The sequence below is a fragment of the Ctenocephalides felis genome, unplaced genomic scaffold, assembly GCF_003426905.1.
Source record: "Ctenocephalides felis isolate EL2017-DRISC unplaced genomic scaffold, ASM342690v1 CF-g0.4_SCAFFOLD_02967, whole genome shotgun sequence".
In the NCBI taxonomy this organism is placed as follows: domain Eukaryota; kingdom Metazoa; phylum Arthropoda; class Insecta; order Siphonaptera; family Pulicidae; genus Ctenocephalides; species Ctenocephalides felis.
Window position 1 is genome coordinate 7,501 of NW_020539121.1, and position 20,033 is coordinate 27,533.

Sequence of the window (20,033 nt, forward strand, 5' to 3'; positions counted from 1 at the left end):
ATCAGACTACATCAAGTAAACTGTTAGGGGACATTTGCGAGGAAGCCTAACCTAGAATCATGCATCGAAACAGGTTAAAAACATTTTTCCGGCTTTTTGAAATCAGTAACTTACGGGTACATCAGACTACATCAAGTAAACTGTTAGGGGACATTTGCGAGTAAGCCTAACCTAGAATCATGCATCGAAACAGGTTAAAAACATTTTCCGGCTTTTTGAAATCAGTAACTTACGGGTACATCAGACTACATCAAGTAAACTGTTAGGGGACATTTGCGAGTAAGCCTAACCTAGAATCATGCATCGAAACAGGTTAAAAACATTTTCCGGCTTTTTGAAATCAGTAACTTACGGGTACATCAGACTACATCAAGTAAACTGTTAGGGACATTTGCGAGTAAGCCTAACCTAGAATCATGCATCGAAACAGGTTAAAAACATTTTTCGGCTTTTTGAAATCAGTAACTTACGGGTACATCAGACTACATCAAGTAAACTGTTAGGGGACATTTGCGAGTAAGCCTAACCTAGAATCATGCATCGAACAGGTTAAAAACATTTTCCGGCTTTTTGAAATCAGTAACTTACGGGTACATCAACTACATCAAGTAAACTGTTAGGGGACATTTGCGAGTAAGCCTAACCTAGAATCATGCATCGAAACAGGTTAAAAACATTTTCCGGCTTTTTGAAATCAGTAACTTACGGGTACATCAGACTACATCAAGTAAACTGTTAGGGGACATTTGCGAGTAAGCCTAACCTAGAATCATGCATCGAAACAGGTTAAAAACATTTTCCGGCTTTTTGAAATCAGTAACTTACGGGTACATCAGACTACATCAAGTAAACTGTTAGGGGACATTTGCGAGTAAGCCTAACCTAGAATCATGCATCGAAACAGGTCAAACTACTTTTGAAGAAAAATATTGTTTTTGGGTTTTTTAGGAATGACATATATTTATTCTATTATTTATTTACATGACATGGTTTAAATACAACATTTTTATTTCTTTAAGTTACATTTTTATTTAAAATAAAATTTCTTACATTTAGCTAATACAATTTAAATAAATTAATATCTGAAATCTTGCTTGCTTTCCAGTCGAGGATGCTTTTCACGAGATAGTAGTGTCGCTGTCATAACACCTTCGCGATTTTGCTCTAATACGCGTTTTGATACATTAGCCAGTAATTGAACATGTCTCTCAGTTCCCTGAATGTGGACCGGAATTTTAGGGTCACTCCATGGACACTCATTGCTTTGTAGATATTGTACTAGATGTTCATGAGGAATATTTAGCGTAAAGGCTGGTTCGGATATATTTGAATAATCATCCATATCTATCATATTAGTATAGTCGGTGCATTCGAAATTTATTTCGGGTGTTTTGTAATCTCTCAATTGCGTCAGGTCTTCCACATTATTACGGTAATATAAGATTTTTCTTATAGCTGAATCTCGTATTTCCTTTTTATTATCAAACAACATTGCTAATAAAATATTTTCTGAGTGAGCATAGTATGCGTTTTCTTTAGCAACATTGTTCACAATTTGTCTCAAATTCGAGTCTAAATATTGCGTCCAGCTAATAAATTTATAAAATAATATACTACCATACACCACAGAGTTGTAATATTTAATGTTAAAGTACATTGGAATATATACTTTCATTACGTAGTTTGCCAGAATTTTCAAATTTTTGGAAGGCTTATTAGTAGTTACATATAACCGAAGTAACCTACTAGCCTTCGTGAGCCAACGGGAATGTGCTATTGGCCCTGGTTTCATGTTAGCTAAGTCTGTCGATACTTCTCCAGAAGCAACTGCTTTAGCTATTTTTATTAAATAACTTGAGTCAGTTGTCGATTCAGCAGGACTTATATCAGCCAAATTTTCAAGTGGGATTGTTTCAAAGTCTTTTACCGGCTGGAAGTATATAGGAAAAAATAAATTATATTGAATTTGAACATAGGGTATTAAAAATAGTAAATATGTTATAACTCACCGGTATATTTTCGCATGTTTCAATTTGTTTGCTTAATATTCCAGTTTTTGTTCGTGGTCCAGTGGTCAATGATTTTTCCAAATAGTTAAATAAATGGCGAAGTGGAAGTTCGTTAAAGTGGAGAAGACACACAAACCAATGCAGTGGCCTGTTTAACTGAATTTCAAATCGACGTAAAATACCATTTTTTACGCCTGTATTTGCTGGTTCACCATCGCAACATATGCCTATCAAAGAATCGAGAGCTATTCCTTTATCGGCGAAAAACTCGTTCAATTTGATTACTTTACTTTCCGAATCTTCATTTTCCAATTTTGTGTAACCCAACAATTGGCCATTCGGTTCCTTTAAAATAACTAAATGCGCTTCTTTAATCATTCGTGGGTGAAACTTCTTATCGATTTTTTCCATGGTAATAGAATCATTTTTTCGGCCGTCGAATGAAAATGCTATTAATTCAGAAGAATCATATCGTTTGTGTAGAGCTTGCCTATTTTTCTGCCTCTCACGAACGCTTTTATTTTTATCCATAATGACAGGATTGCCCCAATCATCCGTTATGCCCAGGTCACGCAGGATTGCCGTCACCACGCCAGAACCAACTCTATCAGAAATTGCAAATCTGTCGCACATTAAGGCATAGCTTGGAGCCTTATATCTTCGACTATATGGACCACGTTTTATATGAGAGGTATTTTGTGAACTTTCCGAACTGCTTTTAGAATCAAAATCAACATCTGGAGTATATGTCTCACCTGGAGTAATATTGCTAGTTATTGTAGATTCTGATACTTCATCTTCAATTTTTATAATATATTCTGGTATCGTAGATTTCCTCTCATTATGTTGATCCATCATAAACGCTTGTAAATGTTCTGGGATCAGTCCACAGGAACACAGTAATCTTCGCAAATCACATTTGCATTTTCCAATATAAAATAATTCTTTCGTGGATTCTACAAACTCCTGAAATGATGCTTGGGTAGACTTGCTTTTATTTGTACTTTTATATTTATCAATCAATCGGTTCAATTTTCTAGCGATACTTCGTTTCTCCATAATTGGAATATCAATTTTTTCCCACGTCTGAATCAATTTCGTTACCACATTTGGAGTAAATGTTTTATATGAAAACATTTTATTTTGTTTTTTTGATATTTCGGCCAAATAAAAATAATACCTGATAATTTCCATACTTGTCGGAAGATTTATTCCAGTAAATTCTTTTGCTTCCCCAAATGTAATTTGATCATGCGAGCGCATATGATTCAAATTACTGGCACTTGCGCCGGAATTTAAATAAGAATTCGCCATTGATACTTCACGTCTAACTGGAGAACTGAATGAAGATTTATGCCAATTTTTCACATTAATATATCCTTTTCGAAACTTCGAGAATTATTATAAAAAAATACTAGCGCACTCTGATGGAAATAAATAACAACAAACTAAACCCGATTTAAAAACCCCCGTACAAACTATCAATCAAAATATAACTCACAATTTGAATTATTCACATGCCTAAATTAATATATTAACTTATTAAAAACAGTATTTTATTGAAAATTTCGCTGGCTAAAGAGTTATTTGCGATATATGGTTTTGAAGTCAAAATTCATTTAAATAACACATATATTTCATATGAAAAGGTGCCCATATCGCTTAATTTTACTTCTATAATGATTCGGCCCACCCTAATATATATAATATATATATATATATATATATATATATATATTATATGGTGGCTCCTGGCTCACACCTTAACGTCAAGCCGAAACGGGGTGATAATTATTTCGCGTTGTTTGAAAATTATGAGCTTTTAAGTGCAACTTAATGCTTCTGTGAAATTATGACAATTTTTCGGTTATTATGGTTAACTATGGTTAAAAATACCATTATTGCCCAAATTATCAAGAATTATGACTTTTTGTTGAACTATAAATTTATAATTTTTAAAATCGGCCAATTTTAAGAGGCCCTCCTTTAAAAAAAGTACTAAAGTATGTTGACAAATTTCATCATAAATTTACGCATTTAATTAGAATTGTAAAATGGTAAAATACTTGATAATTTTATTATTGAAAAATTTCGAGTGAAAAATTAAAACCTAAAAATGACATGATTTTTGCTAGTACATTTTACTCATAATCAGATGCAGTTCTGTTATAATACAAATATTTTAAGTGCCATCTCATATTTATAGTGCGATTTTAAACTAATTTTTCAAGATGATGCGTGCATATTTTTTAAATTTATGTACATATATATATATATATATATATATATATATATATATATATAACAAATGTATTCTGAGTGGATAATAGATATTAATTTGAAAATATGAACAAACAACACTCTTCTTGCACTAATTTATTAAATAATAATTTTCACAAACGTTTCGAGACTAGGTTTGTCTCATCATCAGTGTGTTATAATTAAAAATTTTTTTAAATATGGAAATCTAAATTAGCATTTTGTGTTTTTCATTACAAGTCGTTCACTGCACGCTGCTCTTTTAATACCAACGGTCTTCGGTATTCGTATTCTCTCCCACTTGAAAACCACTTGAAATTGTAAAGTCACTCAATCAGATAGGAAAGAAAGGATTAGGGTCCAGTTGAAAAATAGATGTCGTTAGAAGAAAAATATTTTATGATGAGATGGTTAAACGTAAGACTAGATTGGAACAAATGGCTCATTAATAAAACAGAGACAATTATACCAGATAACATAAATATATTCTAGCCTTAGGACCAAATTTGCCATTCATAAAAAACATGAGATTGAATTTTACGGTTTATTAAAATTGCATGAAAAGCTTACAAAAGTGTACAGATAATTAAATAATTGCTTACAAAAAACCATACATAATCGAGATTCTAATGTGCGTTTGTGGAATCAAAAAATGTCTTACATTTCAATCAAGATATAGAAGCGAATATGGAATCGGACAGTAAACCATCAGAAATCCCAAAACTACGAAAGACCGTTATTGGATCCAGCAAATACAGCAAGATACCTCGCGAAGAAGGTCGGACCATATGTTTACATCGGAAAAGGTCTCGCTGCGTTCAACTTCATCAGTTTCTGACTCAAGACAGGAAGTAATATCATCTAGTAATATGCATCTACAAGCCTCACTCAACCACATTCTGATGTCAAGAAACCTCCTAATTCATGGCAAGTAGTCAATTTCAAAAAAAGAAAAACTTCATTTGAACCATTAGGAATAGATGTCAAAATTCAAAACAAATTTTCGGCCCTTTCAACAATAGAACAGCTAATGATGACAATTAGTTAAACCGGCCCCAGTCAGTAAGCCCCCTCCAATATTTATTTACGGAGTTGACGATATTAATGATATGTCTAGTCAATTAAATGTAATAATTCCGCATGATCAATATTTCCTGAGAAGTTTAGCTAACAATACATTTAAAATTCTATGTAATTCTGTCGACCATTTTCGAACTTTATCCAGACATCTAAAAGTAACTAATGCCGTATATCATACATATCAATTAAAAGAAGAGAAGGCTTATAGGGTTGTTCTTAGAAATGTACACTTTTCGACAAGCACAGATGCAATTAAATTAGAACTATTAAAACAGGGTCATGTCGTACGTAATATCCTAAATATTAGACATAGAATAACAAAAGAACCTCTTAATATGTTTTTTGTTGATCTGGAACCAAATAGAAATAACAAAAATATTTATAACATTTATAAATTATTCAACTGCATAATACGCGTCGAACCACCGAGAAAGTCCAACAACATTATACAATGCACTCGCTGTCAACTCTTTAATCACACCAAAAAATACTGCAATAGACCATTTGCTTGCCTAAAATGCGGTGACATCATAATACTAAAGCTTGTACCAAAGATCCGAATGCTCCGGCATGTTGTTATTTTTGCGACGGTGCTCATCCAGCTAATTATCGCGGTTGCTCATACTTCCAAAAAATTAAAGAACAAAGAAACAAAACTCCAGTAAATCAATCAGTCATAAATCCAAATCCAAATAACCAAAATTTTAAAATTCTAATAATTCTAATTCTAATAATAAAATAAACAACATTTCTCCGGCCTTAAATCCAACAATTCAAAATTCATCCTATGCAGACATTGCAAAAAACAATTACTCTGCTTCTAATCATTCACCTTCAAATCTTGATTCTGATTCTCTAGCAACACTTATTTTAGAATTTAAAAATATCTTCAATCAGCTTTTGCAACAGAACACCATAATCATAAATATGTTATCCACGTTAGTCAACAACAAAAGCAATGGCAAAAATAATTAAAATTGCTGAATGGAATGCCAACGGTTTAATACCTCACAAAAATGAAGTAGAATGTTTTTTAAAGTTAAACTTAATAGATATCTTATTAATCTCAGAAACTCACTTCACTGAAAAAAACTACTTCAAAATTTATAACTACACTACTTATAATTCAAATCACCCAAGTGGCAGGGCTCGCGGCGGTTCGGCTATATTAATCAAAAATAATATAAAGCATTTCGTTCTACCAAATATTTCTGATGATTTTCTACAAGCAACTCAAATTTCTGTTGAAACAAATTTATATAATTTTTTGTGTTTCTGCTGTTTATTGTCCACCAAGATTCAAAATTTCTTGTGCTCAGTTTTCTTCATTTTTCTCTCAATTAGGTAATAAATTTATCATTGGTGGTGACTTTAATTGTAAACATATTGCCTGGGGTTCTAGACTGACTACAGCCAAAGGAAAGATTCTTCATGCAGCCATAGGGCAAAATAACCTCTCCTTTATTTCAACTTGCAGTCCAACTTATTGGCCTTCTGACCCTACTAAAGTTCCAGACCTTTTAGATTTTTTTATTGTGAAAGGTATGGATCTTTCAAATCTCAATATTGAATCTAGTTACGATCTCTCTTCAGATCATTCTCCAATACTTGTGACGTTTAGCACATTTCCTACTCCAGTTATCAACAATCATATTCTACACAACAATCTTTCTAACTGGATTCAATTCAAATCCATACTTGATTCAAAATTATTTCCAAAATCTAGGCCTACAAGCGTTATTGATATAGAAAATAATATAGATTATTTTTCTGAGATTGTACGTGAAACAACCAAGCAGATCACCCCGAACATTAATCCAAGAAATGGTAATCTAATAATTCCGCAAGAGATTAAGAAGCTAATTGCACAGAAACGAAGAGCAAGACGAACCTGGCAACATTCTCATCTACCAACGGATAAGACATCGCTTAATCATCTCAATAACACGCTGAGGAAAAAAATGAAAGAATGGAAGAATTGTACATTCAGATCGTATATATTGCAGTTAAATAGGTACGATAATTCCATATGGAAACCAATCAGAAACAAAAGTAAACCCCTACAACAAAAACCCTCCTCTGAAAATAACCAACCAAAACGGATTCATTTGGGCAAAAAGCAACGAAGAAAAAGCGGAGGCATTTGCTGATCATCTAAGTAGCATTTTTAGCGCTCGAAATATTTCCCAGAATAATTTAATTAACAATTTCGTAAATCAACCCATACATTCTACACCGTTAGGACATTTTTCACCAAATGATGTCTTATGTGAAATAAAAAGGATAAAAAATAGATCTTCGCCAGGTATGGATAAAATTACTCCAAAGATGTTAAAAGAATTGCCTACAAAAGGTATCTTATATATAACAAATATTTTCAACGCCATACTTCAATACAATTATTGGCCCACAGCGTGGAAGACTGCAGAAATTATTATGATCGCTAAACCAAACAAAAACCATCACACTGCTAGTTCATACCGTCCTATCAGTCTTTTATCGATATTATCGAAAATTTAGAGAGACTTTTGTTGCAGAGATTGTCAGAAGATCATCCGAATGATAGTTGGATTCCTCACCATCAGTTTGGCTTCAGAAAAAATCACTCTACAATTCAACAATGCAACAGAACGGTGTCTCGTATTCTTGAAGCCATGAATAGAAAGGAACACAGCGTAGCCGTATTCTTAGATGTCAGTCAGGCTTTTGATAAGGTTTGGCATTCAGGACTCCTATATAAAATCAAAACAACTTTTCCAAACTACTTCAATATCTTAAGCTCATATTTGCTTAATAGAAAATTTAGAATCAAAATTAAAGATGTGACTTCGAGCATCAGAAATATAGAATGCGGGGTACCACAGGGCAGTGTGCTAAGCCTGTACTTTATCTTCTTTTCACAAACGATATGCCCACTGATGATCTTCTAACCATATGCACTTACGCCGATGACATAGCAATTATTTCATGCAATTCCGATATTAGAACAGCAACTTGTCAGTTACAAAATTATTTATCTAGTCTCGAAAAATGGTTTTTAGATTGGAATATCAAAATCAATATCGAAAAATCTCAGCACATAATTGTTTCTCTAAAACATCACAACAGTCCACCTATCATCATGAACAATTCAATAATTCCACTATGCAATTCTGTTAAATATTTAGGCATGCACATTGATTCGAAATTGACATGGAGAACGCACATTGAATATAAAAAGAAACAAATCCAACTGAAAATAAAAGATTTTTACTGGCTTTTTGGGAGGAAATCTGAAATCTCTCTCGATAACAAGGTACTTTTGTATAAAACTATCATAGTGCCCATTTGGACTTATGGAATCGAACTATGGGGTTGCTCTTGCAAATCTAACATAAACATCATTCAAAGGTGCCAGAATAAAATTCTGCGTATCCTTACTAATGCGCCTTGGTATATTTCGAATTTTTGCCTACATAAGGATTTGAAAATCTCAACAGTCAACGAAATGATCAAGATTAGAAGTTCATCTTTCAACAACAAATTAATCCAGCATACAAATCCTACAATTCAAGCGATTCAGAGACCGATAAGAAGATTGAGCAAGAAATGGCCTTCCGATCTACCAAACTCCTAGCCCAATGTCTGCACGCGTCCTGACGTAGTACGCGGCATACATCATCACGTCATCGTTCATTTATGTTATTATTTTTGTATTACTGTTTTAATTTAATTTTATTTCAACTTTTTTCATTTTATATTCAATGTATTGCATTTTTTGTTTTTTTTGTATTTTTTTTTGCTCATATCAATTTTGTAAATAAGACATTAAAGTCTTGATTAACAAAAATAAATTGTAAAAAAAAAAAAAAAAAAATGTAAATAATTACTACTGGGGTCAGATGTATCAAAACTTTGGGGCTAGTTGTAATATGCAATGGCAAATTCAAGCGAAGAAGATGATAATATTTGTAGTTTATGATAAGAATATTTATTATCGAACACGCTATATGCAAATGTTATCATTTAATCAAAAATTTCTAAAATTATTGTGTACATAGAGTTAATAACTCAATTTAGAATTCTTGGGATTACATAATTATTCATTTCTTAGGCAACATTATTCTATCACGTTTCATAATTGAGTCGAAATTAATAATGAGAATTAAAGTTAGTAAAATGACGGCGGATGACGGAAAGTTTATTAACAAATATGGAATCAATGAATAAATAAAATTAATTATAATGAAATAAAATTAGTGGTAGGTTTTTCAAAAAAAAGTGGCAGTAAAGTAGACATAAAAGCAAACATATTATACAAAACTAAATGATTCAAATAAATTCATTTTTGTAGTAGGCCATACTAATATGAAGTTTTGAAGTATTATCTATTTTTGTCGATTTTAATAACTAGCATAATGAGTTAACAAATAGCAAACCAATAATAAATTTCTGTCAAGTAGAATGAAACAATATTTAATGTTATATGGATTAAACTATATTCAAACAAAAATTTGCTTCAAATCAATACATAAAATGAATTTACCACTTAACAGATCTCAATAAATCCTGACATGTACTACATTATATGACAACAATATAATTGATTATAGTGCTAAATGTGATTTTTCATGAAGTTAAGCAGGTATTGATTTTTATATAAAAAATATTTCTCATTGGATTTATTACATAAATATTTATTGTAATTTTAAATACATTATAAACTTAATGTATTATTATTATAAAGTTATAAAGTTAACTAAAACAATTTAACATAGTTAATTATTATTCATTAATATTTGTGCTATTTTATATTTTGCTCAGTGTTATTTTTGTTTTTCATTATATTATGTAAATGGTACAATTTAACGAGAATGTACACGTGAGAAGTAAATTTATGATTTCAAAGTGCTGGATAGTGTGAATATTTCGAAAATATTCATTGAAAAATTGAAGGTGTATTTATGCATTTCAGTTACTTAAATAATTTTATCCAAGTTAAATTTGTTGTAACTATAAAATAAATAAATTTTAATTATTTTGCTACAGGGTAGAGCGACGCTTAGTCCTCGAGTATAAAAGTTTAGCATAATTATCGCAAAAAAATAGTTTAATAGAACTAATAGAACGTTTTAACGATTTTATCTAAAAGTAGAACGCAAAGGATGTGTGATGAGTCATCATCTTAATCCTGATGACGCCGCTATCAGGAGATAAAAGACCATGTATTGGTAATTTTTTTGGTTTTGAGCTCTTTTATTTTTCATGATATCTGAATATAACTTTAAATTATACGTTATTTACTTGCTTTATAGGATGTTTTGTAATTTTTAATTTAATTAATGCGTAGGTCGCGGGTTCGATCCCCTCATCGGCCACAAATTTTATTTTAAGCGTAAATAATTGTAAGAGTTCATTGTTTGTAAGGTCGTCTCGATCAATTGCTCATGTGAAGCATTTGTCGAGGCCCATTAGCTCAGTTGGTTAGAGCGTCGTGCTAATAACGCGAAGGTCGCGAGTCCGATCCCCTCATGGGCCACAAATTTTAATTCAAGCGTAAATAATTTTAAGAGTTCATTGTTTGTAAGGTCGTGTCGATCAATTGCTCATATAAAGCATTCGTTAAGGCCCATTAGCTCAGTTGGTTAGAGCGTCGTGCTAATAACGCGAAGGTCGCGGGTTCGATCCCCTCATGGGCCACAAATTTTATTGTAAGCGTAAATAATTGTAAGACTTTATTGTTTGTAAGGCCGCGTCGATCAATTGCTCATGTGAAGCATTCGTTAAAGCCCATTAGCTCAGTTGGTTAGAGCGTCGTGCTAATAACGCGAAGGTCGCGGGTTCGATCCCCTCATGGGCCACAAATTTTACTTCAAGCGTAAATAATTTTAAGAGTTCATTGTTTGTAAGGTCGTGTCGATCAATTGCTCATGTCAAGCGTTCGCTGAGGCCCATTAGTTCAGTTGGTTAGAGCGTCGTGCTAATAACGCGAAGGTCGCGGGTTCGATCCCCTCATGGGCCACAAATTTTATTGTAAGCGTAAATAATTATAAGAGTTTATTGTTTGTAAGGTCGTGTCGATCAATTGCTCATGTGAAGCATTTGTTAAGGCCCATTAGCTCAGATGGTTAGAGCGTCGTGCTAATAACGCGAAGGTCGCGGGTTCGATCCCCTCATGGGCCACAAATTTTATTGTAAGCGTAAATAATTGTAAGAGTTCATTGTTTGTAAGGTCGTGTCGATCAATTGCTCATGTGAAGCATTTGTCGAGGCCCATTAGCTCAGTTGGTTAGAGCGTCGTGCTAATAACGCGAAGGTCGCGAGTTCGATCCCCTCATGGCCCACAAATTTTACTTCAAGCGTAAATAATTTTAAGAGTTTATTGTTTGTAAGGTCGTGTCGATCAATTGCTCATGTGAAGCATTCGTTAAGGCCCATTAGCTCAGTTGGTTAGAGCGTCGTGCTAATAACGCGAAGGTCGCGGGTTCGATCCCCTCATGGGCCACAAATTTTATTGTAAGCGTAAATAATTGTAAGAGTTTATTGTTTGTAAGGCCGCGTCGATCAATTGCTCATGTGAAGCACTCGTTAAGGCCCATTAGCTCAGTTGGTTAGAGCGTCGTGCTAATAACGCGAAGGTCGCGGGTTCGATCCCCTCATGGGCCACAAATTTTATTGTAAGCGTAAATAATTGTAAGAGTTCATTGTTTGTAAGGTTGTGTCAATCAATTGCTCATGTGAAGCACTCGTTAAGGCCCATTAGCTCAGTTGGTTAGAGCGTCGTGCTAATAACGCGAAGGTCGCGGGTTCGATCCCCTCATGGGCCACAAATTTTACTTCAAGCGTAAATAATTTTAAGAGTTCATTGTTTGTAAGGTCGTGTCGATCAATTGCTCATGTGAAGCATTCGTTAAGGCCCATTAGCTCAGTTGGTTAGAGCGTCGTGCTAATAACGCGAAGGTCGCGGTTTCGATCCCCTCATGGGCCACAAATTTTATTGTAAGCGTAAATAATTGTAAGAGTTTATTGTTTGTAAGGCCGCGTCGATCAATTGCTCATGTGAAGCATTCGTTAAGGCCCATTAGCTCAGTTGGTTAGAGCGTCGTGCTAATAACGCGAAGGTCGCGGGTTCGATCCCCTCATGGGCCACAAATTTTATTGTAAGCGTAAATAATTGTAAGAGTTTATTGTTTGTAAGGCCGCGTCGATCAATTGCTCATGTGAAGCATTCGTTAAGGCCCATTAGCTCAGTTGGTTAGAGTCGTGGTAATAACGCGAAGGTCGCGAGTTCGATCCCCTCACGGGCCACGAATTTTACTTCAAGCGTAAATAATTTAAGAGTTCATTGTTTTGTAAGGTCGTGTCGATCAATTGCTCATGTCAAGCGTTCGTAAGGCCCATTAGCTCAGTTGGTTAGAGCGTCGTGCTAATAACGCGAAGGTCGCGGGTTCGATCCCCTCATGGGCCACAAATTTTATTGTAAGCGTAATAATTGTAAGAGTTCATTGTTTGTAAGGTCGTGTCGATCATTGCTCATGTGAAGCATTTGTCGAGGCCCATTAGCTCAGTTGGTTAGAGCGTCGTGCTAATAACGCGAAGGTCGCGAGTTCGATCCCCTCATGGGCCCACAAATTTTACTTCAGCGTAAATAATTGTAAGAGTTTATTGTTTGTAAGGTCGTGTCGATCAATTGCTCATGTGAAGCATTCGTTAAGGCCCATTAGCTCAGTTGGTTAGAGCGTCGTGCTAATAACGCGAAGGTCGCGGGTTCGATCCCCTCATGGGCCACAAATTTTATTGTAAGCGTAAATAATTGTAAGAGTTTATTGTTTGTAAGGCCGCGTCGATCAATTGCTCATGTGAAGCATTCGTTAAGGCCCATTAGCTCAGTTGGTTAGAGCATCGTGCTAATAACGCGAAGGTCGCGGGGTTCGATCCCCTCATGGGCCCACAAATTTTATTGTAAGCGTAAATAATGTAAGAGTTCATTGTTGTAAGGTCGTGTCGATCAATTGCTCATGTGAAGCATTCGTTAAGGCCCATTAGCTCAGTTGGTTAGAGCGTCGTGCTAATAACGCGAAGGTCGCGAGTTCGATCCCCTCATGGCCCACAAATTTTACTTCAAGCGTAAATAATTTTAAGAGTTTATTGTTTGTAAGGTCGTGTCGATCAATTGCTCATGTGAAGCATTCGTTAAGGCCCATTAGCTCAGTTGGTTAGAGCGTCGTGCTAATAACGCGAAGGTCGCGGGTTCGATCCCCTCATGGGCCACAAATTTTATTGTAAGCGTAAATAATTTAAGAGTTCATTGTTTGTAAGGTCGTGTCGATCAATTGCTCATGTGAAGCATTCGTTAAGGCCCATTAGCTCAGTTGGTTAGAGCGTCGTGCTAATAACGCGAAGGTCGCGGGTTCGATCCCCTCATGGGCCACAAATTTTACTTCAAGCGTAAATAATTTTAAGAGTTCATTGTTTGTAAGGTCGTGTCGATCAATTGCTCATGTCAAGCGTTCGCTAAGGCCCATTAGCTCAGTTGGTTAGAGCGTCGTGCTAATAACGCGAAGGTCGCGGGTTCGATCCCCTCATGGGCCACAAATTTTATTGTAAGCGTAAATAATTATAAGAGTTTATTGTTTGTAAGGTCGTGTCGATCAATTGCTCATGTGAAGCATTCGTTAAGGCCCATTAGCTCAGTTGGTTAGAGCGTCGTGCTAATAACGCGAAGGTCGCGGGTTCGATCCCCTCATGGGCCACAAATTTTATTGTAAGCGTAAATAATTGTAAGAGTTCATTGTTTGTAAGGTCGTGTCGATCAATTGCTCATGTGAAGCATTTGTCGAGGCCCATTAGCTCAGTTGGTTAGAGCGTCGTGCTAATAACGCGAAGGTCGCGAGTTCGATCCCCTCATGGCCCACAAATTTTACTTCAAGCGTAAATAATTTTAAGAGTTATTGTTTGTAAGGTCGTGTCGATCAATTGCTCATGTGAAGCATTCGTTAAGGCCCATTAGCTCAGTTGGTTAGAGCGTCGTGCTAATAACGCGAAGGTCGCGGGTTCGATCCCCTCATGGGCCACAAATTTTATTGTAAGCGTAAATAATTGTAAGAGTTTATTGTTTGTAAGGCCGCGTCGATCAATTGCTCATGTGAAGCATTCGTTAAGGCCCATTAGCTCAGTTGGTTAGAGCGTCGTGCTAATAACGCGAAGGTCGCGAGTTCGATCCCCTCATGGGCCACAAATTTTACTTCAAGCGTAAATAATTTTAAGAGTTCATTGTTTGTAAGGTCGTGTCGATCAATTGCTCATGTCAAGCGTTCGCTAAGGCCCATTAGCTCAGTTGGTTAGAGCGTCGTGCTAATAACGCGAAGGTCGCGGGTTCGATCCCCTCATGGGCCACAAATTTTATTGTAAGCGTAAATAATTTAAGAGTTCATTGTTTGTAAGGTCGTGTCGATCAATTGCTCATGTGAAGCATTCGTTAAGGCCCATTAGCTCAGTTGGTTAGAGCGTCGTGCTAATAACGCGAAGGTCGCGGGTTCGATCCCCTCATGGGCCACAAATTTTACTTCAAGCGTAAATAATTTAAGAGTTCATTGTTTGTAAGGTCGTGTCGATCAATTGCTCATGTGAAGCATTCGTTAAGGCCCATTAGCTCAGTTGGTTAGAGCGTCGTGCTAATAACGCGAAGGTCGCGGGTTCGATCCCCTCATGGGCCACAAATTTTATTGTAAGCGTAAATAATTGTAAGAGTTTATTGTTTGTAAGGCCGCGTCGATCAATTGCTCATGTGAAGCATTCGTTAAGGCCCATTAGCTCAGTTGGTTAGAGCGTCGTGCTAATAACGCGAAGGTCGCGGGTTCGATCCCCTCATGGGCCACAATTTTATTTTGTAAGCGTAAATAATTGTAAGAGTTCATTGTTTGTAAGGTCGTGTCGATCAATTGCTCATGTGAAGCATTCGTTAAGGCCCATTAGCTCAGTTGGTTAGAGCGTCGTGCTAATAACGCGAAGGTCGCGGGTTCGATCCCCTCATGGGCCACAAATTTTACTTCAAGCGTAAATAATTTAAGAGTTCATTGTTTGTAAGGTCGTGTCGATCAATTGCTCATGTGAAGCATTCGTTAAGGCCCATTAGCTCAGTTGGTTAGAGCGTCGTGCTAATAACGCGAAGGTCGCGGGTTCGATCCCCTCATGGGCCACAAATTTTATTGTAAGCGTAAATAATTTAAGAGTTTATTGTTTGTAAGGTCGTGTCGATCAATTGCTCATGTGAAGCATTCGTTAAGGCCCATTAGCTCAGTTGGTTAGAGCGTCGTGCTAATAACGCGAAGGTCGCGGGTTCGATCCCCTCATGGGCCACAAATTTTATTGTAAGCGTAAATAATTGTAAGAGTTCATTGTTTGTAAGGTCGTGTCGATCAATTGCTCATGTGAAGCATTTGTCGAGGCCCATTAGCTCAGTTGGTTAGAGCGTCGTGCTAATAACGCGAAGGTCGCGAGTTCGATCCCCTCATGGCCACAAATTTTACTTCAAGCGTAAATAATTTTAAGAGTTATTGTTTGTAAGGTCGTGTCGATCAATTGCTCATGTGAAGCATTCGTTAAGGCCCATTAGCTCAGTTGGTTAGAGCGTCGTGCTAATAACGCGAAGGTCGCGGGTTCGATCCCCTCATGGGCCACAAATTTTATTGTAAGCGTAAATAATTGTAAGAGTTTATTGTTTGTAAGGTCGTGTCGATCAATTGCTCATGTGAAGCATTCGTTAAGGCCCATTAGCTCAGTTGGTTAGAGCGTCGTGCTAATAACGCGAAGGTCGCGAGTTCGATCCCCTCATGGGCCACAAATTTTACTTCAAGCGTAAATAATTTTAAGAGTTCATTGTTTGTAAGGTCGTGTCGATCAATTGCTCATGTGAAGCATTCGTTAAGGCCCATTAGCTCAGTTGGTTAGAGCGTCGTGCTAATAACGCGAAGGTCGCGGGTTCGATCCCCTCATGGGCCACAAATTTTATTGTAAGCGTAAATAATTGTAAGAGTTATTGTTTGTAAGGCGTGTCGATCAATTGCTCATGTGAAGCATTCGTTAAGGCCCATTAGCTCAGTTGGTTAGAGCGTCGTGCTAATAACGCGAAGGTCGCGGGTTCGATCCCCTCATGGGCCACAAATTTTATTGTAAGCGTAAATAATTGTAAGAGTTATTGTTTGTAAGGTCGCGTCGATCAATTGCTCATGTGAAGCATTCGTTAAGGCCCATTAGCTCAGTTGGTTAGAGCGTCGTGCTAATAACGCGAAGGTCGCGAGTTCGATCCCCTCATGGCCCACAAATTTTACTTCAAGCGTAAATAATTTTAAGAGTATTGTTTGTAAGGTCGTGTCGATCAATTGCTCATGTGAAGCATTCGTTAAGGCCCATTAGCTCAGTTGGTTAGAGCGTCGTGCTAATAACGCGAAGGTCGCGGGTTCGATCCCCTCATGGGCCACAAATTTTATTGTAAGCGTAAATAATTGTAAGAGTTTATTGTTTGTAAGGCGTGTCGATCAATTGCTCATGTGAAGCATTCGTTAAGGCCCATTAGCTCAGTTGGTTAGAGCGTCGTGCTAATAACGCGAAGGTCGCGAGTTCGATCCCCTCATGGCCACAAATTTTACTTCAAGCGTAAATAATTTTAAGAGTTCATTGTTTGTAAGGTCGTGTCGATCAATTGCTCATGTGAAGCATTCGTTAAGGCCCATTAGCTCAGTTGGTTAGAGCGTCGTGCTAATAACGCGAAGGTCGCGGGTTCGATCCCCTCATGGGCCACAAATTTTACTTCAAGCGTAAATAATTTTAAGAGTTCATTGTTTGTAAGGTCGTGTCGATCAATTGCTCATGTGAAGCATTCGTTAAGGCCCATTAGCTCAGTTGGTTAGAGCGTCGTGCTAATAACGCGAAGGTCGCGGGTTCGATCCCCTCATGGGCCACAAATTTTATTGTAAGCGTAAATAATTGTAAGAGTTGTTTGTAAGGTCGTGTCGATCAATTGCTCATGTGAAGCATTCGTTAAGGCCCATTAGCTCAGTTGGTTAGAGCGTCGTGCTAATAACGCGAAGGTCGCGGGTTCGATCCCCTCATGGGCCACAAATTTTATTGTAAGCGTAAATAATTGTAAGAGTTCATTGTTTGTAAGGTCGTGTCGATCAATTGCTCATGTGAAGCATTCGTTAAGGCCCATTAGCTCAGTTGGTTAGAGCGTCGTGCTAATAACGCGAAGGTCGCGGGTTCGATCCCCTCATGGGCCACAAATTTTATTCAAGCGTAAATAATTTTAAGAGTTTATTGTTTGTAAGGTCGTGTCGATCAATTGCTCATGTGAAGCATTCGTTAAGGCCCATTAGCTCAGTTGGTTAGAGCGTCGTGCTAATAACGCGAAGGTCGCGGGTTCGATCCCCTCATGGGCCACAAATTTTATTGTAAGCGTAAATAATTGTAAGAGTTTATTGTTTGTAAGGTCGTGTCGATCAATTGCTCATGTGAAGCATTCGTTAAGGCCCATTAGCTCAGTTGGTTAGAGCGTCGTGCTAATAACGCGAAGGTCGCGGGTTCGATCCCCTCATGGGCCACAAATTTTATTCAAGCGTAAATAATTTTAAGAGTTCATTGTTTGTAAGGTCGTGTCGATCAATTGCTCATGTGAAGCATTCGTTAAGGCCCATTAGCTCAGTTGGTTAGAGCGTCGTGCTAATAACGCGAAGGTCGCGGGTTCGATCCCCTCATGGGCCACAAATTTTACTGTAAGCGTAAATAATTTTAAGAGTTTATTGTTTGTAAGGTCGTGTCGATCAATTGCTCATGTGAAGCATTCGTTAAGGCCCATTAGCTCAGTTGGTTAGAGCGTCGTGCTAATAACGCGAAGGTCGCGGGTTCGATCCCCTCATGGGCCACAAATTTTACTTCAAGCGTAAATAATTTTAAGAGTTCATTGTTTGTAAGGTCGTGTCGATCAATTGCTCATGTGAAGCATTCGTTAAGGCCCATTAGCTCAGTTGGTTAGAGCGTCGTGCTAATAACGCGAAGGTCGCGGGTTCGATCCCCTCATGGGCCACAAATTTTATTGTAAGCGTAAATAATTGTAAGAGTTTATTGTTTGTAAGGTCGTGTCGATCAATTGCTCATGTGAAGCATTCGTTAAGGCCCATTAGCTCAGTTGGTTAGAGCGTCGTGCTAATAACGCGAATTGTAAGAGTCGTTTGTAAGGTCGTGTCGATCAATTGCTCATGTGAAGCATTCGTTAAGGCCCATTAGCTCAGTTGGTTAGAGCGTCGTGCTAATAACGCGAAGGTCGCGGGTTCGATCCCCTCATGGGCCACAAATTTTACTTCAAGCGTAAATAATTTTAAGAGTTCATTGTTTGTAAGGTCGTGTCGATCAATTGCTCATGTGAAGCATTCGTTAAGGCCCATTAGCTCAGTTGGTTAGAGCGTCGTGCTAATAACGCGAAGGTCGCGGGTTCGATCCCCTCATGGCCACAAATTTTATTGTAAGCGTAAATAATTTAAGAGTTATTGTTTGTAAGGTCGTGTCGATCAATTGCTCATGTGAAGCATTCGTTAAGGCCCATTAGCTCAGTTGGTTAGAGCGTCGTGCTAATAACGCGAAGGTCGCGGGTTCGATCCCCTCATGGGCCACAAATTTTATTGTAAGCGTAAATAATTGTAAGAGTTCATTGTTTGTAAGGTCGTGTCGATCAATTGCTCATGTGAAGCATTCGTTAAGGCCCATTAGCTCAGTTGGTTAGAGCGTCGTGCTAATAACGCGAAGGTCGCGAGTTCGATCCCCTCATGGGCCACAAATTTTACTTCAAGCGTAAATAATTTAAGAGTTTATTGTTTGTAAGGTCGTGTCGATCAATTGCTCATGTGAAGCATTCGTTAAGGCCCATTAGCTCAGTTGGTTAGAGCGTCGTGCTAATAACGCGAAGGTCGCGGGTTCGATCCCCTCATGGGCCACAAATTTTATTGTAAGCGTAAATAATTGTAAGAGTTTATTGTTTGTAAGGTCGTGTCGATCAATTGCTCATGTGAAGCATTCGTTAAGGCCCATTAGCTCAGTTGGTTAGAGCGTCGTGCTAATAACGCGAAGGTCGCGAGTTCGATCCCCTCATGGGCCACAAATTTTACTTCAAGCGTAAATAATTTTAAGAGTTCATTGTTTGTAAGGTCGTGTCGATCAATTGCTCATGTGAAGCATTCGTTAAGGCCCATTAGCTCAGTTGGTTAGAGCGTCGTGCTAATAACGCGAAGGTCGCGGGTTCGATCCCCTCATGGGCCACAAATTTTATTGTAAGCGTAAATAATTGTAAGAGTTTATTGTTTGTAAGGTCGTGTCGATCAATTGCTCATGTGAAGCATTCGTTAAGGCCCATTAGCTCAGTTGGTTAGAGCGTCGTGCTAATAACGCGAAGGTCGCGGGTTCGATCCCCTCATGGGCCACAAATTTTATTGTAAGCGTAAATAATTGTAAGAGTTTATTGTTTGTAAGGTCGTGTCGATCAATTGCTCATGTGAAGCATTCGTTAGGCCCATTAGCTCAGTTGGTTAGAGCGTCGTGCTAATAACGCGAAGGTCGCGAGTTCGATCCCCTCATGGCCCACAAATTTTACTTCAAGCGTAAATAATTTAAGAGTTCATTGTTTGTAAGGTCGTGTCGATCAATTGCTCATGTGAAGCA

The 20,033-nt window shown here is 37.3% G+C and overlaps 37 non-coding genes across 37 annotated transcripts; all 37 read left to right on the plus strand.

Annotated features, from left to right (window-relative positions):
• The first annotated feature begins 10,953 nt into the window (after positions 1 to 10,953).
• On the plus strand, positions 10,954 to 11,027 carry Trnai-aau. The gene has a single exon. It is a non-coding gene; the product is annotated as a tRNA-Ile (tRNA).
• A 731-nt stretch (positions 11,028 to 11,758) lies between these two features.
• Positions 11,759 to 11,832, plus strand: Trnai-aau. Its single transcript has one exon. It is a non-coding gene; the product is annotated as a tRNA-Ile (tRNA).
• Positions 11,833 to 11,919: 87 nt separating this feature from the next.
• On the plus strand, positions 11,920 to 11,993 carry Trnai-aau. Its single transcript has one exon. It is a non-coding gene; the product is annotated as a tRNA-Ile (tRNA).
• Positions 11,994 to 12,080: 87 nt separating this feature from the next.
• Positions 12,081 to 12,154, plus strand: Trnai-aau. The gene has a single exon. It is a non-coding gene; the product is annotated as a tRNA-Ile (tRNA).
• A 248-nt stretch (positions 12,155 to 12,402) lies between these two features.
• Positions 12,403 to 12,476, plus strand: Trnai-aau. Its single transcript has one exon. It is a non-coding gene; the product is annotated as a tRNA-Ile (tRNA).
• Positions 12,477 to 12,721: 245 nt separating this feature from the next.
• Positions 12,722 to 12,795, plus strand: Trnai-aau. The gene has a single exon. It is a non-coding gene; the product is annotated as a tRNA-Ile (tRNA).
• Positions 12,796 to 13,041: 246 nt separating this feature from the next.
• On the plus strand, positions 13,042 to 13,115 carry Trnai-aau. Its single transcript has one exon. It is a non-coding gene; the product is annotated as a tRNA-Ile (tRNA).
• A 409-nt stretch (positions 13,116 to 13,524) lies between these two features.
• Trnai-aau lies at positions 13,525 to 13,598 on the plus strand. Its single transcript has one exon. It is a non-coding gene; the product is annotated as a tRNA-Ile (tRNA).
• Positions 13,599 to 13,684: 86 nt separating this feature from the next.
• Positions 13,685 to 13,758, plus strand: Trnai-aau. The gene has a single exon. It is a non-coding gene; the product is annotated as a tRNA-Ile (tRNA).
• Positions 13,759 to 13,845: 87 nt separating this feature from the next.
• Positions 13,846 to 13,919, plus strand: Trnai-aau. The gene has a single exon. It is a non-coding gene; the product is annotated as a tRNA-Ile (tRNA).
• An 87-nt stretch (positions 13,920 to 14,006) lies between these two features.
• Trnai-aau lies at positions 14,007 to 14,080 on the plus strand. The gene has a single exon. It is a non-coding gene; the product is annotated as a tRNA-Ile (tRNA).
• Positions 14,081 to 14,327: 247 nt separating this feature from the next.
• Trnai-aau lies at positions 14,328 to 14,401 on the plus strand. Its single transcript has one exon. It is a non-coding gene; the product is annotated as a tRNA-Ile (tRNA).
• A 248-nt stretch (positions 14,402 to 14,649) lies between these two features.
• Trnai-aau lies at positions 14,650 to 14,723 on the plus strand. Its single transcript has one exon. It is a non-coding gene; the product is annotated as a tRNA-Ile (tRNA).
• Positions 14,724 to 14,809: 86 nt separating this feature from the next.
• Trnai-aau lies at positions 14,810 to 14,883 on the plus strand. Its single transcript has one exon. It is a non-coding gene; the product is annotated as a tRNA-Ile (tRNA).
• Positions 14,884 to 14,969: 86 nt separating this feature from the next.
• Trnai-aau lies at positions 14,970 to 15,043 on the plus strand. The gene has a single exon. It is a non-coding gene; the product is annotated as a tRNA-Ile (tRNA).
• Positions 15,044 to 15,130: 87 nt separating this feature from the next.
• On the plus strand, positions 15,131 to 15,204 carry Trnai-aau. Its single transcript has one exon. It is a non-coding gene; the product is annotated as a tRNA-Ile (tRNA).
• An 88-nt stretch (positions 15,205 to 15,292) lies between these two features.
• On the plus strand, positions 15,293 to 15,366 carry Trnai-aau. Its single transcript has one exon. It is a non-coding gene; the product is annotated as a tRNA-Ile (tRNA).
• An 86-nt stretch (positions 15,367 to 15,452) lies between these two features.
• Trnai-aau lies at positions 15,453 to 15,526 on the plus strand. The gene has a single exon. It is a non-coding gene; the product is annotated as a tRNA-Ile (tRNA).
• An 86-nt stretch (positions 15,527 to 15,612) lies between these two features.
• Positions 15,613 to 15,686, plus strand: Trnai-aau. The gene has a single exon. It is a non-coding gene; the product is annotated as a tRNA-Ile (tRNA).
• Positions 15,687 to 15,932: 246 nt separating this feature from the next.
• Positions 15,933 to 16,006, plus strand: Trnai-aau. Its single transcript has one exon. It is a non-coding gene; the product is annotated as a tRNA-Ile (tRNA).
• Positions 16,007 to 16,254: 248 nt separating this feature from the next.
• On the plus strand, positions 16,255 to 16,328 carry Trnai-aau. The gene has a single exon. It is a non-coding gene; the product is annotated as a tRNA-Ile (tRNA).
• Positions 16,329 to 16,413: 85 nt separating this feature from the next.
• Positions 16,414 to 16,487, plus strand: Trnai-aau. Its single transcript has one exon. It is a non-coding gene; the product is annotated as a tRNA-Ile (tRNA).
• A 245-nt stretch (positions 16,488 to 16,732) lies between these two features.
• Positions 16,733 to 16,806, plus strand: Trnai-aau. Its single transcript has one exon. It is a non-coding gene; the product is annotated as a tRNA-Ile (tRNA).
• A 246-nt stretch (positions 16,807 to 17,052) lies between these two features.
• Positions 17,053 to 17,126, plus strand: Trnai-aau. Its single transcript has one exon. It is a non-coding gene; the product is annotated as a tRNA-Ile (tRNA).
• An 87-nt stretch (positions 17,127 to 17,213) lies between these two features.
• Positions 17,214 to 17,287, plus strand: Trnai-aau. The gene has a single exon. It is a non-coding gene; the product is annotated as a tRNA-Ile (tRNA).
• Positions 17,288 to 17,370: 83 nt separating this feature from the next.
• Positions 17,371 to 17,444, plus strand: Trnai-aau. The gene has a single exon. It is a non-coding gene; the product is annotated as a tRNA-Ile (tRNA).
• Positions 17,445 to 17,531: 87 nt separating this feature from the next.
• Positions 17,532 to 17,605, plus strand: Trnai-aau. Its single transcript has one exon. It is a non-coding gene; the product is annotated as a tRNA-Ile (tRNA).
• Positions 17,606 to 17,691: 86 nt separating this feature from the next.
• On the plus strand, positions 17,692 to 17,765 carry Trnai-aau. Its single transcript has one exon. It is a non-coding gene; the product is annotated as a tRNA-Ile (tRNA).
• An 87-nt stretch (positions 17,766 to 17,852) lies between these two features.
• Positions 17,853 to 17,926, plus strand: Trnai-aau. Its single transcript has one exon. It is a non-coding gene; the product is annotated as a tRNA-Ile (tRNA).
• An 86-nt stretch (positions 17,927 to 18,012) lies between these two features.
• On the plus strand, positions 18,013 to 18,086 carry Trnai-aau. The gene has a single exon. It is a non-coding gene; the product is annotated as a tRNA-Ile (tRNA).
• An 87-nt stretch (positions 18,087 to 18,173) lies between these two features.
• Trnai-aau lies at positions 18,174 to 18,247 on the plus strand. The gene has a single exon. It is a non-coding gene; the product is annotated as a tRNA-Ile (tRNA).
• Positions 18,248 to 18,334: 87 nt separating this feature from the next.
• On the plus strand, positions 18,335 to 18,408 carry Trnai-aau. The gene has a single exon. It is a non-coding gene; the product is annotated as a tRNA-Ile (tRNA).
• A 190-nt stretch (positions 18,409 to 18,598) lies between these two features.
• Positions 18,599 to 18,672, plus strand: Trnai-aau. Its single transcript has one exon. It is a non-coding gene; the product is annotated as a tRNA-Ile (tRNA).
• A 245-nt stretch (positions 18,673 to 18,917) lies between these two features.
• Positions 18,918 to 18,991, plus strand: Trnai-aau. Its single transcript has one exon. It is a non-coding gene; the product is annotated as a tRNA-Ile (tRNA).
• A 247-nt stretch (positions 18,992 to 19,238) lies between these two features.
• On the plus strand, positions 19,239 to 19,312 carry Trnai-aau. The gene has a single exon. It is a non-coding gene; the product is annotated as a tRNA-Ile (tRNA).
• A 248-nt stretch (positions 19,313 to 19,560) lies between these two features.
• Trnai-aau lies at positions 19,561 to 19,634 on the plus strand. The gene has a single exon. It is a non-coding gene; the product is annotated as a tRNA-Ile (tRNA).
• Positions 19,635 to 19,721: 87 nt separating this feature from the next.
• On the plus strand, positions 19,722 to 19,795 carry Trnai-aau. Its single transcript has one exon. It is a non-coding gene; the product is annotated as a tRNA-Ile (tRNA).
• Positions 19,796 to 20,033: the final 238 nt, after the last annotated feature.